The sequence below is a fragment of the Dama dama genome, chromosome 20 (genome assembly GCF_033118175.1).
Source record: "Dama dama isolate Ldn47 chromosome 20, ASM3311817v1, whole genome shotgun sequence".
Classification (NCBI taxonomy): Eukaryota; Metazoa; Chordata; class Mammalia; order Artiodactyla; family Cervidae; genus Dama; species Dama dama.
Genome location: NC_083700.1, coordinates 83,729,387 through 83,745,148, shown reverse-complemented (window position 1 = coordinate 83,745,148; position 15,762 = coordinate 83,729,387). Strand labels below are relative to the sequence as shown.

Sequence of the window (15,762 nt, the reverse complement as noted above, 5' to 3'; positions counted from 1 at the left end):
ATCCCTATATCAGGAAGATCCCCTGGAGAAGGGAATGGCAACCCACTCTAGTATTCTTGCCTGGAGATAAAAATAAAGTGTATTGGACTATAACCCAAAGTGCCACATAAATATTATGAGTACGAGCCCATACTGATATAAATAAGTAAATAGAAGAGACAAATCTCTCAGGCAGGAGAATTCCAAATAATTTATATAGATATACTCCCACCCCAAGGAGGTGGAGCATAACTTCCTACTCTTAAAGCATGAGCTGCACATGGTGACTTCCTTGGACAGTACAAAAAGCGGGGGGAAAGAGTAATTTTACAGTGGAGAAATCTGACCCGCTGACTTTAGCCAGGTGATCAAGGTCAGCACCAACAGTGATAAGTAATGTTGATAGTATGTACTATTGCCATGATGTGATGAGAATGGCACTTTATCTCTGTTATCTTCCTCCCCCAAACCCCTAACCACAGTCTAACTAATCATAAGAAAAACATCAGACAAATTCCATTTGAGAGACATGCTACAAAATACCTGACCAACACCATCCAGGTCATAAAAAAACAAGGAAAGTCTGAGAAATTATCACAGTCAAGAGGAGTCTAAAGAGATGTAACAACTGAATGTAGTGCGGCATCCTGGATGGGATACTAAAACAGAAGAAGATGTTAGATAAACACTAAGGAAATCTGAATCAAGTAAAGTCTTTAGTTAATGATAATATTTCACCATCATTTTTTAATTGTGACATATTAGCTTAATATAAGATATTAATGATAGACAAAACTAGGTGTCAGATCTATGGAACCCTGTACTATCTTCCCAACTCTTCTGTAATCTAAGCTGTTCTAAAATTAAAAGTTCATTAGAAAATATTTATTAAATCATTCACTCATTACCAAAATATTTTCTTGTATTTGCCTGGCTAAGTACTAAGGGTATTAAAATAAATAAGATAAAATGTCATGCCTGCCTTTATGGACAAAGACAGACAAGGAGAAGATGACCACAGCTCTGAGTGGTAATTCCGATGGTAAATTTAAGACTGGAATATGGAGAAGCGGAGGCTTCCCCGATGGCTCAGACAGTAAAGAATCTGCCTGCAATGCAGGAGGCTGGGGTTCAATCCCTGGGTCGGTAAGATCTCCAGGAGAAGGAAATGGCTACCCACTCCAGTATTCTTGCCTAGGAAATCCCAGGGACAGAGGAACCTGGCAGACAATGGTCCATGGGGTTGCAAAGACGTGAACACCACTGAGTGACCAACACTTTCGTTTTCACGTGGAGAATGGGACCAGTAAAGTCTTCAGTAGACAGGGAAGCTTTCCTGTAGCATGTGGTACTTACAGGACTGTAGTTTCCCCACTCTATGGGGATGCTGTTCCTACTCAGTTTCAGGCACCAGATACCCCCCTAGTCTCATCCTCCTACTCTTTATCTTTGTCTTTCGTGTCTACGGCACCCACCACTGAGTTCCTCTGCTCCTGGATGGTTTGTAGGTATTGCAGACCCCCTGGGATAGCGCTGTAGGAAAGGAGAATGTCACAGCTAAGAAACAGTGGGCAGGTTTCTCTGCCTTAGTCTCTTTAGCAGGTGGCATCTGCAGAGGTCGGTAGAGAGGTGGAGAGGGAAGGGAGTCCATAGGCACAGATAGGTCCACGGTCACAACTCCCAGGGAAGGAGCCAGGTTCCTGTGCGTGATTCACTAGGACCTGAGTTGTCAGCCTTTCGGACCAGTGTTCTCAGGAGTTGGTCTCTCCATACCAAGGCTCACCCTGGTCCCCTCAACGACATGTTTGGAAAACAGACTGTATGCTAGGCATTGATTGGCAGGGAGGGGTTTGGCATGGTTCTATGAGCAGTAAGACAGCTCATGCAATCAGAAAATTCAGCGTAGTGCTTCTCCTGGCATTTGAGGCAGGACAGTTCTACACTGCACTGAATGGATAAAATTCAGCATCCCTGGTCCATTCTCAGCCATTAGCAGAAAACAGGTAATAGCATTTGCTGCTGCCATCTCTTGAGCACCTACAGTGTACCAGGCACCGTGCTAAATCCTTTATGTCTTGTCATCAGCTCAACAGTCCTATGAGCTGGGCACCACTACTCTCCCCATTTCACAAGTGAGGATATGGAGGTAAAAAGCAGTTAAGTGGGTCACACCTTGTACAGGAAGTGGGGACTGACCCCCCTCTAGGGGACTGAGCCCAGAGTCCTTGCTCTTCCCTTTCGGGTCCATAGCTTCTCTCAATTCCCCAGGGGAGAGGGAGAGCAGACTTGATTGAAATATGGGCCAGTGTTGTTGCAGACATCTAATCAAAGAAAAGATTTGAATGATAAATACCTGGGAAGATGCTCAATGTCATTAGTCACCAGGGAAATGCCCATTCAAACCACCGTGAGATCCACTACATGCTTGTTAGGATGGCTGACACTGTGATGAAGATACAGGAAACCAGAACTTACTGCTGAGAGGAATGTGAAATGGTGCAGCCACTTTGAAAAATAGTTTAGCACTTTCTTACAAAGGCAGCGTACACCTACTGTGTGATTCTACTGTTCCACTCATAAAAGCATTATGTCTATACAGAAACTCATGCAGGAATGTTCATAGTAGTTTCATTTGTAATAGCCCCAAACTGGAAACAACCCACACGTCTATCAACAGTGAATAAAAAAACTATTGGTCCATTGTTAGAATGGAATACTGCTAAGCAATAAAAGGGCATGAGCTATTAATATAAGATGCAACATGGATTCATCTCAAAATTAATTAATTGTGCTAAGTGAGAGAAGCCAAACAGAAAGAGTATAAACTATATGTAATTCCATTTATTAAAAATTATTAGGAAATGCATTTTATATATATATGTCTAATATATAATGACAGAAAGCAGATCAGTGATTGCCTACAGTGGGGCAGTGGGCAGAATGAGGACCAGGAGGGTAAGATTATAGATGGGCACAAGGAAACTTTTGGGGGTGATGGATATACTTACCTTGATTATAATAATATCTTCATTGGTGGTTGTCTGCTATGTCAAAATTTATCAAACCAGATATTTTAAATATGTGCAACTTAATACCAATTATAGTTCAATAAATCTTTAAAAAAAATAAAGAATACCAGAAAATAAGAACAATAGTAATACTGCCTACAGGAACTTATATGGTGCTTTCTATATTCCAGGCACAATATCTCTAAAAATGTTTTAGCCTTAATTTAAAGAATAGTACTTGGTAGGTGCTCAATAAATACTAGTCGTCACTTCTTTCCTTCTAACCCAAGTAAATTCTCTAGGTAGTCTGACATATCTTACTGTTCTGTTCTTTTGGTCCATAGCACAGACTGATAGGTATGGTTATTTGTATTTTTTTAAACTTTTTATCTTGTATTAGAATATAGTTGATTAACAGCATTGTGATAATTTCAGGTATATGGCAGAGCAACTCAGCCACACACATACATGTATCCATTCTCCCCCAGACTCCCCTCCCATTCAGGCTGTCTTACAACATTGAGCAGAGTTTCATTTACTACACAGTAGGTCCTTGTTGGTTATCCATTTTAAATATAACAGTGTATACATGTCGATCCCAAACTCCCTTTCTCCCCCTCCCATTCTCCCTCCCCACTCATGATTACCAGGTGTGCTTATTTGTGTTTTGATGGTGCAGCTTCCCTGGTGGCTCAGACAAGAAAGAATCTGCCTGCAGTGCAGAAGACATGTTCAATCCCTGGGTCAGGAAGATCCCCCGGGGAAGGGAATGGCAACCCACTCCAGTATTCTTGCCTGGAGAATTCCATGGACAGAGGAGCTTCGTGGGCTACAGTCCATGGGGTCACAAAGAGTTGGACAAGACTTTCTTTAATAGTACCAGCTCATATCTCAGAGGAAGCTGACTTGCTTATCAGGTCCACACTAGTGGGTCCATGTCTCTGTTGCCCCTCTCATCCCATCCTGTCCAGTTTAGAGCTGGGGTATAATATTCACAGATGCTTAGTGACTACATGGCTGGATTGCTCCCCGCCCCCGCCACCACCACTTCCCTTACTGACAAGCGTGAAAGTGCTTGAATTTTCCTAAGTCTCTTTTCACACCTTCCCACTGCAGTAGGGCCATCTTTCATCATCTGTTTCTGCTGAAAGGGGGTTGGGGGTGCTGACCAACTGGTAGAAGCCCCCCCACGTCCAGGGCGCTGTCAGTCTGTCTCCCCACCCCATCCTTCACCTTGCCGGTCATACCTGGGAGTTCACCTGGCCTCTCTAGGAAGTGAGAGCCTCACTAAACAGCTTTACTTCAGCAGGGCCTGCGAGGCACAAGCCAGCCGCACCTGCTCTTTCTTCCTCCACCTCACAGTCTCCAGAGCTCTCCATTCCCATCCATTATGGGTCCCTGGAAGAGAACAGGGTCCCTTCTCAGCAGCTCTTCAGGATGCACTTTGGCCAAGAGTGGATCTGCAGCCTGATCTCTGTTCTGTTGGGAAACGAGGGCTCAGGAGTCCTAGAGTCCTGAGCGCTAACCAGAGAAACCCCCCTCAGGCCAGGCCACGTCGTTGGAGCTGTGCCCTTTGGGTGATGATTATAGCAGTGTGGTGCTCTACCCAGGCCCAAACTGAGGGACAGAGGGTGCCATACATGGTTCCTTACAAGGGAAATGCAAATTCAAACCACAGTGAGACCCACGACATGTTTGTCAGAAGGACTGAAGTTTGATGAGCATGTGGAACAGAAACCTTCACAGGCTCCTGCTGGGTACGTGAAATGGCACAACCACTTCGGAAAATAGTTGAGCAGTTTCCTATAAGAGACTCTCACATCTACTGTGTGATCCAGCCATTCCGCTCCCATAAAAGCTGGGCAGGGCCGTCTGGTCCCATGTTTCTGGAGGCCCACCAGGAACACAGCAAAGCCAGGTAACACAAGACCTTTCATGAGGTCAGAACAAATGAGAGCGTGTCAGCTGGCGTGAGCCCAGTTTTCCACAAAAGACGGCAGCTCGCCTGGAAGAATGGTTGAAGCAGAGGGAAGAATCGAAATTAGCAGCAGTAACAATAGCAGCTAATATTTACTGCATGCTTATCATGGGATAAAAAATGTGCATCTATTATTGTATCTAACTCTCATGATAACCTTATGCAGTTACCAATGTTATCCTCCCATTTTATAGGGACTGAACCTGGGTCTCAGAGAGGTAGAGTACTTATCCAAGTCCATAGCTAGTAAGTCCTGGAGAAGTTTCTAACCCAGGTAGTTTGATTCCAGAGCTCACATTGTTAACTCTTTGCAGAACAATGAGACAGGGGCCATGGGATGGTTGGTTGTGCACATGGGTGTTTTGTGGGAATGGGGGTGAAGTGATTACAAGGCAGATCTTTTTCAAAGTCTGGTGATAACTACACAGTGAGGCCTGGGTGCAGTTCAACCACAATGGTCTCATTTTCCCTCCTTCCCAGTCTCTCAAATCACTGCCCTTCAGGGGGCCCCCACACTAACGATAACAATAAGAATAAGCAGCATCACTTGTCACCATTGTCCCCTGGGCATGTATCTATGAGACTTTTTATTTATCATCTTCCCTGTTTCCCCACTGCTCTGTGGTTAAGTACCGAATTAGGCAATTTGAAGACATGTGACTAACTTCTCAAATCACGGAGATGTTTTTGTATTTGTTTGGAAGAGCATGAAATGAAAACCACATTGATTTTTATTCCCCCTTTTTCAGTTTACCACTCATCTGCTGTAAGGGTGACTCTGACACTGGTTGCTGAGGGTGACCTAGCCACGATGGCAGTGTTAGTGCCCTTCCAGCGAATGCGTGAGGATGTAAAGGCGTCTGAGGAGCCAGGGCAGAGCCCTCACTAAGCGTCAGCTGCTTTGCTGTGGTTCTCAATACACAGTGACTCCTCCACTTCTACATACATTCTGGGGCTTCAGAACTCCTGCCTTGTTGCTTCTGCCTTATTGTTTTCTGTTTTTTTTTTTTAATATATATATTTTTCATCTTTATTTTATTTATTTGGCTGTGCCATTTCTTAGCTACAGCTTGTGGGCTGTAGTTCCCTGACTGGGGATTGAACCCAGGCCCCCTGCATTGGGAGCATGAAGTCTTAGCCACTGGACCACCAGGGAAGTCCCGCTTCCCCCTTATTTTTCATCCCCATCTCCCACTCTCTTTGTGTATGCATGCTCCAAGGACCTCTTTTTACACCTTAATTAAATTTTCCTATTGTTTGACCTTCAGAGCCATCAGAAGTTTAGTGTAGTTTCTCTTCTTCCATTTTACCAGTGTGAGAACACCAGGAGAAATGACATGTAAGAGAACAAAGGTCCCAGAAAAACATGAGAAATTTTTTGAGCAATCAGTGCTCAAGGGTTGAGGTTGAAAGTCCCTTCCTAATGAACATCAGTGGCCCTACTGCCAGTAGGAAAAAAAAAAAACCAGAGGTTCAGTGTGAAAACCCAGTGGAGAATTTGGCCATGTTCTTATAGATTTGGGATATATTCAGTTTAAAAAGAATGAAAGTCTTAAATCTCAAGGAGGTGAAAGTTACTGCAGTGCTATGATGTATTATTTTTTAACTTTTTACTGAAAGATAATTCACATAGCATAAAACTCACCCCTGTCATGTGTTTTTCAGAACTCTAGAGAACCTGAGTTCAGTGATGTTTGAGAAAGAGAAAGATTTAGTGCCCATATTTCAGGTTATACTATGGAACGATACCAGCATGTGGTCTTTATTACTTACAGAGGTAACAGAAAGATAACACAGAAAAGTAAATTTCCATTTCTGCTTGCACTTAGGATAGCACCTGACATGTAGTATGGTTCTCGTAAATACTGGATTGATAGAAGGACAAACAGAAATGTACTGGGTAGCAACCATCCAGGTTTTCTGAAGAACAAACCATGCCATACCAGTTTGGTGTCCTTTTCTTTGATGGGTTGACAGGCTACATGGCAAAAGAAGAAAGATCCAGCATGTCAGTTCTCTGGTCTTCAAGAAGAGAACAGGTTCTTTCCTTGATGACCTGATCCTTCCCACTTATTACAGCAGCATTGCTACATTCAGTCACAAGAATCCATCCATGTGAGAACTGATTTGTTTCACTGAATTATACCTTGAAGCAGACCATAAGCAAAAGCATAAAACTGATTGAAAAGTGGCCATATCATCCAATTGCCAGATTTGTGTTTGGGCCTTGTGTCATTGATTTCAGCCTTATGTTGAGCCAGGCAGAGACAGCCTTGATTCTGCTGGTTGAGGGGATGTTTAAGTGGAGGGTGTTTGTGAGTAATTGGTCAGCCATCCAGGAGCTGCTTGATGTAGACGAGTCACGGGGCCACCCTGGTTTACCTACCTGCCATCTGCCTACCTGTTACAATCTACTGAACGTTCCTCAGGTTTCCATGTAACTCTTAATTCAAAGACTAGCTATGATCTTGAAAGTCAGGGCTGGTGTTCTCTGGAATTAGGGATGTGATTCATGAAAAAGAGGGAGCCCATGGAGAGAATGGCCAGTTATATTAACACATGTACTCATTCTTCTGTGTTATGCAAGGCCCTAGTTTGCATGGACCTACTTTGACAGACTCACAGTGGAGATGGTCCTGAATATCAAGTCTGATGCCTTCACTCTCCCAGTTAAAATCTCTCAGTGAGTCTCCTGAATCCTAGCAGGTCATAGCGGATCATGTGTGACTTGAGCCCTGCCCACCCCTGGCCTCATCCCCTGCTATTCCTGACTTTTCATCCTGTATTCTAATAACAGGTACATCCCATATCCTTTTGTGAATTCCATGTGGCTAAAATTAAAGTTTTTACTCTATGTATACAGTATATTGGACTTCCCTGTGGCTCAGATGGTAAAGCGTCTGCCTACAATGCAGGAGACCCGGGTTCGATCCCTGGGTTGGGAAGATCCTCTGGAGAAGGCAATGGCAACCCACTCCAGTACTCTTGCCTGGAAAAATCCCATGGACGGAGGAGCCCGTTGGGCTACAGCCCGTGGGGTCACAAAGAGTCGGACACGACTGACTGACTTCACTTCCACTTCCATACAGTATATTACATACCAATGTTAGCAAGATCTAGGATAGCACCCATAATCAATCACATTTGTTTTTCTACAGTAAGGCTTATGAATATTCACACCAGGGATCTTAAATAGGTTCTAAATAGTAAGCTATTTTTTCGTTTTGCCATCCTATGAAACATGAAAAACGCGTTTGTATTTGGAATAGTTTAGATTGAAGAAGTATAGATTTCTTTTTGCAAAGAGCCTGTACTTTCTCATTTGGCCTCTAGGCATATTTTTTTCCCCCCTCTGGCTGGAATGGCCACAACTCTCTTCTACCTGATGAGTCTCATCGCCACTAGAATCATCATCATTATTATACTTCACATTTATTGAACATTTACTATGTTATTTGATACTCCCAGTAAACTCTAGGATGACTCTCATTGTATTATGATCCCAAGTGTTCAGATGAGGAAACTGAGGCTTGGGGAGCTCACAGTGTGAGGAAGAGGCAGAACAGAGGCTGAACCAAAGCCCAGGGACCCCAGAACCTATGTTTTTAGTCACTGTGTATCCTTCGTGCGTGTCTTTCACAAAGTTCCCCAAAGGTCAGGTGTTACTTCCATGGGGCTCTTGTCGCCTCCTCCAGCATGCTTGGTGAGTTGTGCCTCCTCTGGGCCCTCCTAGCTCTCTAAGCCCAGCTCCAGAGCAGCACTTATCACTCCTTGTCTTCCCTACATGCCTGAGCTCATTGAGCAGTCAAGGAGAAGCCTCCTTCATGCTCTGTCCCTAGGGCACACAGGAGGAATTCAGCATACCACATGTTATCAAGTCCACCCAAAGAGGTTTGCTAACAGACAGTAAATGATCTGTAATCCTGGTGAAGTTAGATAGTAAACACCACCACAATTTGAGGGATAAAAATTCAAATTTTAAAAAGAGAAGGATATATTCACCCAACAAAAGACTACTCAAATTTGTGTGTCGTATGTAAAGAAGAGGGATTTTCTGGGGACAACATGTTAGGGATGAACAAGCAACGTGTTTATATTTAGGAATAACAATAGCTGGGATTTATTACATAATTACTTTGTGCTAGATCCTCTGGCAGCCTGTATATAGAATATCTAATCCTCATAACAAATATGGGTGATGCTGGGAAGGATCGGGGGCAGGAGGAGAAGGGGACGACAGAGGATGAGATGGCTGGATGGCATCACCGACTCGATGGACATGGGTTTGGGTAGACTCCAGGAGTTGGTGATGGACAGGGAGGCCTGGCGTGCTGCGATTCATGGGGTTGCAGAGTCAGACACGACTGAGTGACTGAACTGAACTGAACTGAACTTATAAAAGGGTGTAGTAGGCATGTTTTAAGTCAGAATAAAGGGTAGTACTAATACATTCACATTAAACAAAAGTCAAATGTCCTTAAAGAGCAGTAACCTAAAATGACCCAATAGAGCATATTTCTCCATCTAAGAGATGGTAGAATTGAGGTCAGAGAGATTACAGAGCTACGATGAGGCAGAGGAAGCCAGGTCTGACTGGTCTCCTGTCTTTTATAGTCATTCCTCAAAAATGTTAACATGGTGCCAAGAGTATATCCCACTGTCCTACCCAGAACTGGGTCCACTTTCGAGTTCTGCTTCCGAAAAAAGCTGCTGGAACTTGGAAGGAAGCACGTTATACACAGTTACAATGTTTAGGAGAAAGTGGGAGCAAAGTTCAGGATGGTTAAGAGATGGGCTAGTTCTGACTGCTTAAAAGAAACCTTATGGGTCGGCTTAATTTTCTTGTTTATTAAAGTTTTTGTGATCATAAAATGACTAACTCATTCTTGGTGCTTTAGAGTCTGTAAAATGCCTTGTGGAATGCTATACTCAGAATAACTAAGTGAGGTAGACAGAGCAGGTGTTGTTTTCTTTTTTTAAATGAGGTTCAAAGAAACTGAGTGATCTGTCCGAAGTCCCCTGGCTATTAATAGTAAGGGTTAGGTCCGAGATTCAGATACATATGTGAGCAAACCCAAAGCCATTTCTGCTCCATGCTTAGTTGGTTCACCTTCATTTACTCAAATTGAAGGATCCTGCAGTTGGGAGAAGTCTGATATATCATAGGAAAGGCCCCTGATTCTGTCACTGTCCCCCCGCCCCAACCCCAAGACTGTAAATTCTCCACTGAGCTGCCAACCCGTGGTTCTCAATTACTGTGCATAAAATGTCCCTGAAGACTCCTTACAAATGCAATTCTTCAGGTGCCACTCCCACAGGGAATGAGTCAGTGAGTCTTGCTGGGAAGGAGTATACTGTCATTTTAACAGGTGGCCCAGAGATTCTAATCAGGGACTTTCAGAAAAATGGCTTTAAGCTCCTTCAGAGTAGCAATTACACCTTCTCATCATGGTTTCCTCAGTGCCCAGCAGAGCATTTTGTACATAGAAGTGACTCTAAATTTATACTTGGTGAATGTTAAGAGTGAAGTAAATAAATGTAAACATAGTGTAAAATGTAGTAAATTAAGTTGAATGGTCAGTCTGTCCCTGCTGGCTTGGGTCACACTTGGAGGTTCCATGAGTCTCCATCCTTTCAAAGGAAATGTCTCTTGGTAGGCTTAGGTCCAGACAGATTGAGAAGTCAGGACTTGGAGAGAGTAGCTCGTAGAATCTGCTAACAATTAGAGACTGTAGAATTCTTATTTTCTTATGAAAAGCAGGATGAAGTGAAACCGTGAGGGACCCCATTTGCTGCTCTGTGCAGACAACTCAGAAACCAAAGCACAGACACGCCAGGATGCAACAGGAAACCGCAGGGGCCTAAGATCTTTCAGTGTAAATAGGAAGTCAGAGTTTACTTTCTGAACCCACAGTGCCAAGCTGAAGTGCAGTGTGTAATACAGCTCTCTGCCCAGCCCTTCCTTGAGCCCAGGCACAGATGAAAAGTGATGCCATCTGGGTAAAAGCATTTTCAAATGTTTGTTCTGATGGGGCTTGGAGCAAGCTTCTTTTGTTTGTGCTGGTGAATAATTTGGGACACAGGTGCAGTTTGGACTTGAAAGCATTAATTGCTGTCCCTGGTTTTCCCTGTAGTGATATCTGAAACCCCTGTATTTGTATACAAAGTAATCTTAATCCACATACATTCATCAACCATTTGCCATTGACAGTCACCTTTCATATACCCCATCTGCGGACCTTTGAGTCCAGGTGCATGGTAGTGAAACGTTGGTGGACACTTAATAGGTACTCCATGCTTATTGGAGTGACATCTGTAATCACATTTGATTGCTACCGTTGCATTGGACTTCCCTTATGGCTCAACTGGTAAAGAATCTGCCTGCAATGTGGGAGACCTGGGTTTGATCCCTGGGTGGGAAGATCACCTGGAGAAGGGAAAGGCTACCCACTCCAGTATTCTGACCTGGAGAATTCCATGGACTGTAGAGTCCATGGGGTAGCAAAGAGTCAGACACGACTGAGCAACTTTCACTTTCAGGGCTTCCCTGATAACTCAGTAAAGAATCTGCCTGCAATGTAGGAGACCCGGGTTCAATTCCTGGATCAGAGAGATCCACTGGAGAGGGGATAGGCTGCCCACCCCAGTATTCTTGGGCTTCCCTTGTGGCTCAGCTGTTAAAGAATCCACCTGCAATGTGGGAGACCTGGGTTTGATCCCGGGTTGGGAAGATCCCTTGAAGAAGGGAAAGGCTACCCACTCCATTATTCTGGCCTAGAGAAATCCACGGACTATGGTCCATGGAGTCGCAAAGAGTCGGACATGACTGGGCGACTTTCACTTGCATTGCATTGGAAACTAGTAAGTAGGATACAAATGGTCATCACCATTTTCAGAGAAGGAAAATGTAAATGATAGAAAAGACATGGGTTGTGAAGTTAGATAGACTTATGTTCACATCCAAAATACTTAAACTTTCTTATCCAGAGTGCCTTCTTTTACTCAGCCAGTTGTTCTTGAGCTCCTGCTCTGTGCCAGGCACTGGAGTGAAACGGTAAGCACGAGTAGACACAGACCTTACAGTCTAATGGGGAAGGTGGATACTAAGCAAACAGTCACAGAAATATGTAGTTACAGATCTTGACAGGTGCTTTACATTCATACCCTGCTGCTGTTGTTCAGTTGCTCAATTGTGTCCAACTGTTTGCGACCCCATAGCATGCCAGTTTCCTTGTCCTTCACTAGCTCCCTGAGTTTGATCAAAGTCAAGTCCATTGAGTCGGTGATGCCATCCAACCATCTTGTCCTCTGTTGTCCCCTTCTCCTCCTGCCCTTAAACTTTTCTAGCATCAGGGTCTTTTCCAGTGAGCCAGCTCTTCACATCAGATGGCCAAAATACTAGAGCTTCAGCTTCAGCGTCAGTCCTTCCAATGATATTCAGGATTGATTTCCTTTAGGACTGACAGATTTCATATCCAGCTGTTGGGAGTACAAATGGGTGTAATCAGTTGGGAAAACAGTGAAGCATTATATGAATATGCACATACCTTGCACTCTACCAATTTCATTCCTAGGTAAAAACCTGGAGAAACTATCGTACCCTTGTACCAATATGGACCCAGGGATTAGTACAGAGTGTTCATAGCATTATTTTCGTAATAACTCCAAATTTGAATCAACCCAAGTTTCTCCTAATAATAGAATGAATATGCTAAATTGTATTGTAGTCTTACAGTGGCATACATACTGAGATTGAAGGAATTATAGCTACCTATACGTGTCAAACAATTTTAAGTGAAAGAAACAAGGCATGAAAGAAAATACAGAATTATTTTATTCAAATAAAATTCAAAGAGATCAGAGAGACAACACATTTTAGGAATGTATGTATGGATGATGAACCTTGAAAGATAAGCAAGAAATTTTTTGGCCATATGTACAGAACACTTGGTTAATTACATGGCTACGGCTGTTGGTTATTGAGGTTAAAAAAATAAGATGCCTCCCAGGAGGGGCTTGTGACTAGTAGCATTCCGGGTGAAGGTTGGATGAGTCTTTATTATCATTCTTTGAATTATACATATATGTTTTATACACTCTTCTGTGTGTCTGGTGTGTAAATGCTGTGAGGAGAAGGAGTGACAGAGGATGAGATGGTTTGATGGCATCACCAACTCAATGGACATGAGTTTGAGCAAACTCTGGGAGATAGTGCAAGATAGGGAAGCCTGGCGTGCTGCAGTCCATGGGGTCACGAAGACTCTGACATGATTTAGTAAATGAACAACAGCAATGAAGTGCTGTGAAGTGGAGGAAAAACCATGAGAGTGTAAAGCCAAGTGACTGATTAAGTTTGGGTGATTGGCTGTTATAAGGCAGGGATGTTTGAGATGAAATACTTTGATTAGGTAACTAAGCAGAGTCTAGTAGGGACCAGGGAGGGTTGAACATGGCAGTGGATGAGTGGTAAGTGGTCCAGGAAGAGTACAGCAGGATGATAGGAGGGAAACTAGCAGATTGGGTTTGGTACAGGCCAAACTTGGTACACAAGTTAAGCCTGGAGAAGCAAAAAGGGGCAGGACATGCTAGGTTTATAATCCTTGTGAAAGATGTTTGTCTTTTAAGAGAAACGAAGGTTTTAAGCACAGTGGGTAACATAAGGAGATTTACAAAGGATCAACATAATTGCGATTTGGAGGACAGATTGGAGAGAGACCACAGTGGATGCTAGGAGACTAGATAGAAGGGCCTTAGAGATCAGATGAGATGGTATTACAGTAGCTTGTCTCAGAGTATGGCAGGGGAGATGGAGAGGAGTTGATACATTTGAAAGACAGTTAGAAGATGAAATTGATGGTACTTTTGGCAGTGGAAGTGCTAAGGTTGCAGGGTGGATGCAATCGAGGCTTCCCAAGAGAGGAGAAACCTTTCCGATTAACACAGATGTTAAGAAGACTAACATCTAAAGGCAGTGTATGATCCTGAATTGAGTCCTAAACTAGAGAATATTTTTCCCCTTTTACTGTAAAAAATGTTTTGTAACAATTGGTAAAATTTTAATAAGGCCTATAGATAAGATAATAGAATTTTGTCCATTTTTATTTCCTGATACTATAATTGTATTAGGGCCATATAAAAGAATATTCTCTTACAAATAAAATGTGCCTAAGTATTTAGGAGTAAATAGGCATTATATCTGCAACTTACATTGGTTCAGAAAAATTTTTTCCACATACACACAGTGAGTGTTTGTGTGAGGGGAATGGATGGATACATGGATGGAAAGAAAGAATGCCTGTGCAACATATTAAGAGACTCTGAATCTAATGAAGGATATACAGAATTCTTTGTACTATTTTTGCAACTTTTCTCTAAGTCTGAAATTATTTTTAATAAAAATTTTAGATGCAAAAATAAGAGTAATAGCTATATGAAAGTCATACCTCTGTTACTTTAACTATGCTGATAAGTTAATATGTTACTCACTGTACCCCATATAAAATTCCACTGGAGAATTTGTTTTAGAATTTACTGGTTTAAAATGTTTAATCTGAACTTACATATCCTTCTTTCCAATAATGCAAGCTGTACAATCAATCCCATTTTTCTTCTATCCCTGTAAACCAGGAAGCTTAGAGTTGAAATCTAACACTCAAGCTAAAATGTTGAGCCTTTGGTTTATCATATTTCCATTCTTCTTTTCATTAGTTTTATATTCACAGCTTTTGTTTGAGTTACTATAACATCTGTGTGTGTGTGTGTGTGTGTGTGTGTGTTGAAGGGGGCTATATAAAATATCTAAAGCCTTTTGAATTAGTTTTCAATGTCTGCTGTAACAAACTATTACAAACTTGGTGGCTTAAAGCAATGCACATTCATATTCTTAAAGTTATGGAGACCAGAAGTCCAAAATCAGGTTCAGTACACTGAGATCAAGTGTGAGCAGGATCTTCTTCTTTCTGGAGGTTCTAGGGGAGAATCTATTTCTTGCTTCTTGCAACTTCTGGTGTCTGCGAGCATACCTTGGCTTGGGAATACATCACTTCAGTGCTCTATGGTCAGTTACTTCAGGGCTCTGTAGTCACAAGGCCTTCTCATCTGTGGTCAAACCTCCCTCTTCTCTCTCAGAGGACACTTACAATTGCATTTAGAGCCCACCTAGATAATCCAGGATTATATCCCCATTTCCAACCCCCTCCCCAGCTTTTTTTTTTTTTTTTTTTTTTTGGCCATATACAGTAACATTCACAAGTTACAAGGATTTGGACATGGCTGTCTTTGGGGGGGGATCATCATTCATTGTACCACACCCTTTGTAAAAAGAAGTAACATCAAAATACATTTTTTAAAGTAAATGAAGTTAAAATATAATAGTTTCTTTGGGAAGTGTTAATTACTTCTACATTTGTGTGTAGCAAAAGAGCACGGAAAAAGCAGAGTCAGATTCCTGTACGGTGACTTTTAATTGCTTTTATGAATTTCATCTAGTTCTGTCTTATATTTCCTATTTAGTTACTGCCAAAATAGAGAAATATATTTGATTTTTAAAAACTGGTCTTATATCCACTAACCTTGCTGAATGCACCTTATTAATTTTGTAATTGAAGTATAGTTGATTTACAGTGTTGTGTTTCTGGTGTATAGAAAAACAATACAGATATAGATAGGTAGGTATCGAGATAGATTTTTTTCATATTCTTTCCCATTATAGGTTATTACATGATATCTAATATAGTCCTCTATGCCATATAATAGGACCTTGTTGTTTAATTTATATGTGTTAGTTTGTATCTGCTA

General features: G+C 42.2%; 1 protein-coding gene and 2 non-coding genes across 11 annotated transcripts in view; 2 read left to right on the top strand and 1 right to left on the bottom strand.

Annotated features, from left to right (window-relative positions):
• FGGY (FGGY carbohydrate kinase domain containing) overlaps positions 1–15,762 on the top strand; it is a 475,197-nt gene that overhangs the window by 279,786 nt on the left and 179,649 nt on the right. The gene's annotated exons all lie outside the window — the stretch shown is intronic.
• Positions 6,049–6,121, bottom strand: TRNAW-CCA (transfer RNA tryptophan (anticodon CCA)). The gene has a single exon. It is a non-coding gene; the product is annotated as a tRNA-Trp (tRNA).
• TRNAC-ACA (transfer RNA cysteine (anticodon ACA)) lies at positions 7,839–7,911 on the top strand. Its single transcript has one exon. It is a non-coding gene; the product is annotated as a tRNA-Cys (tRNA).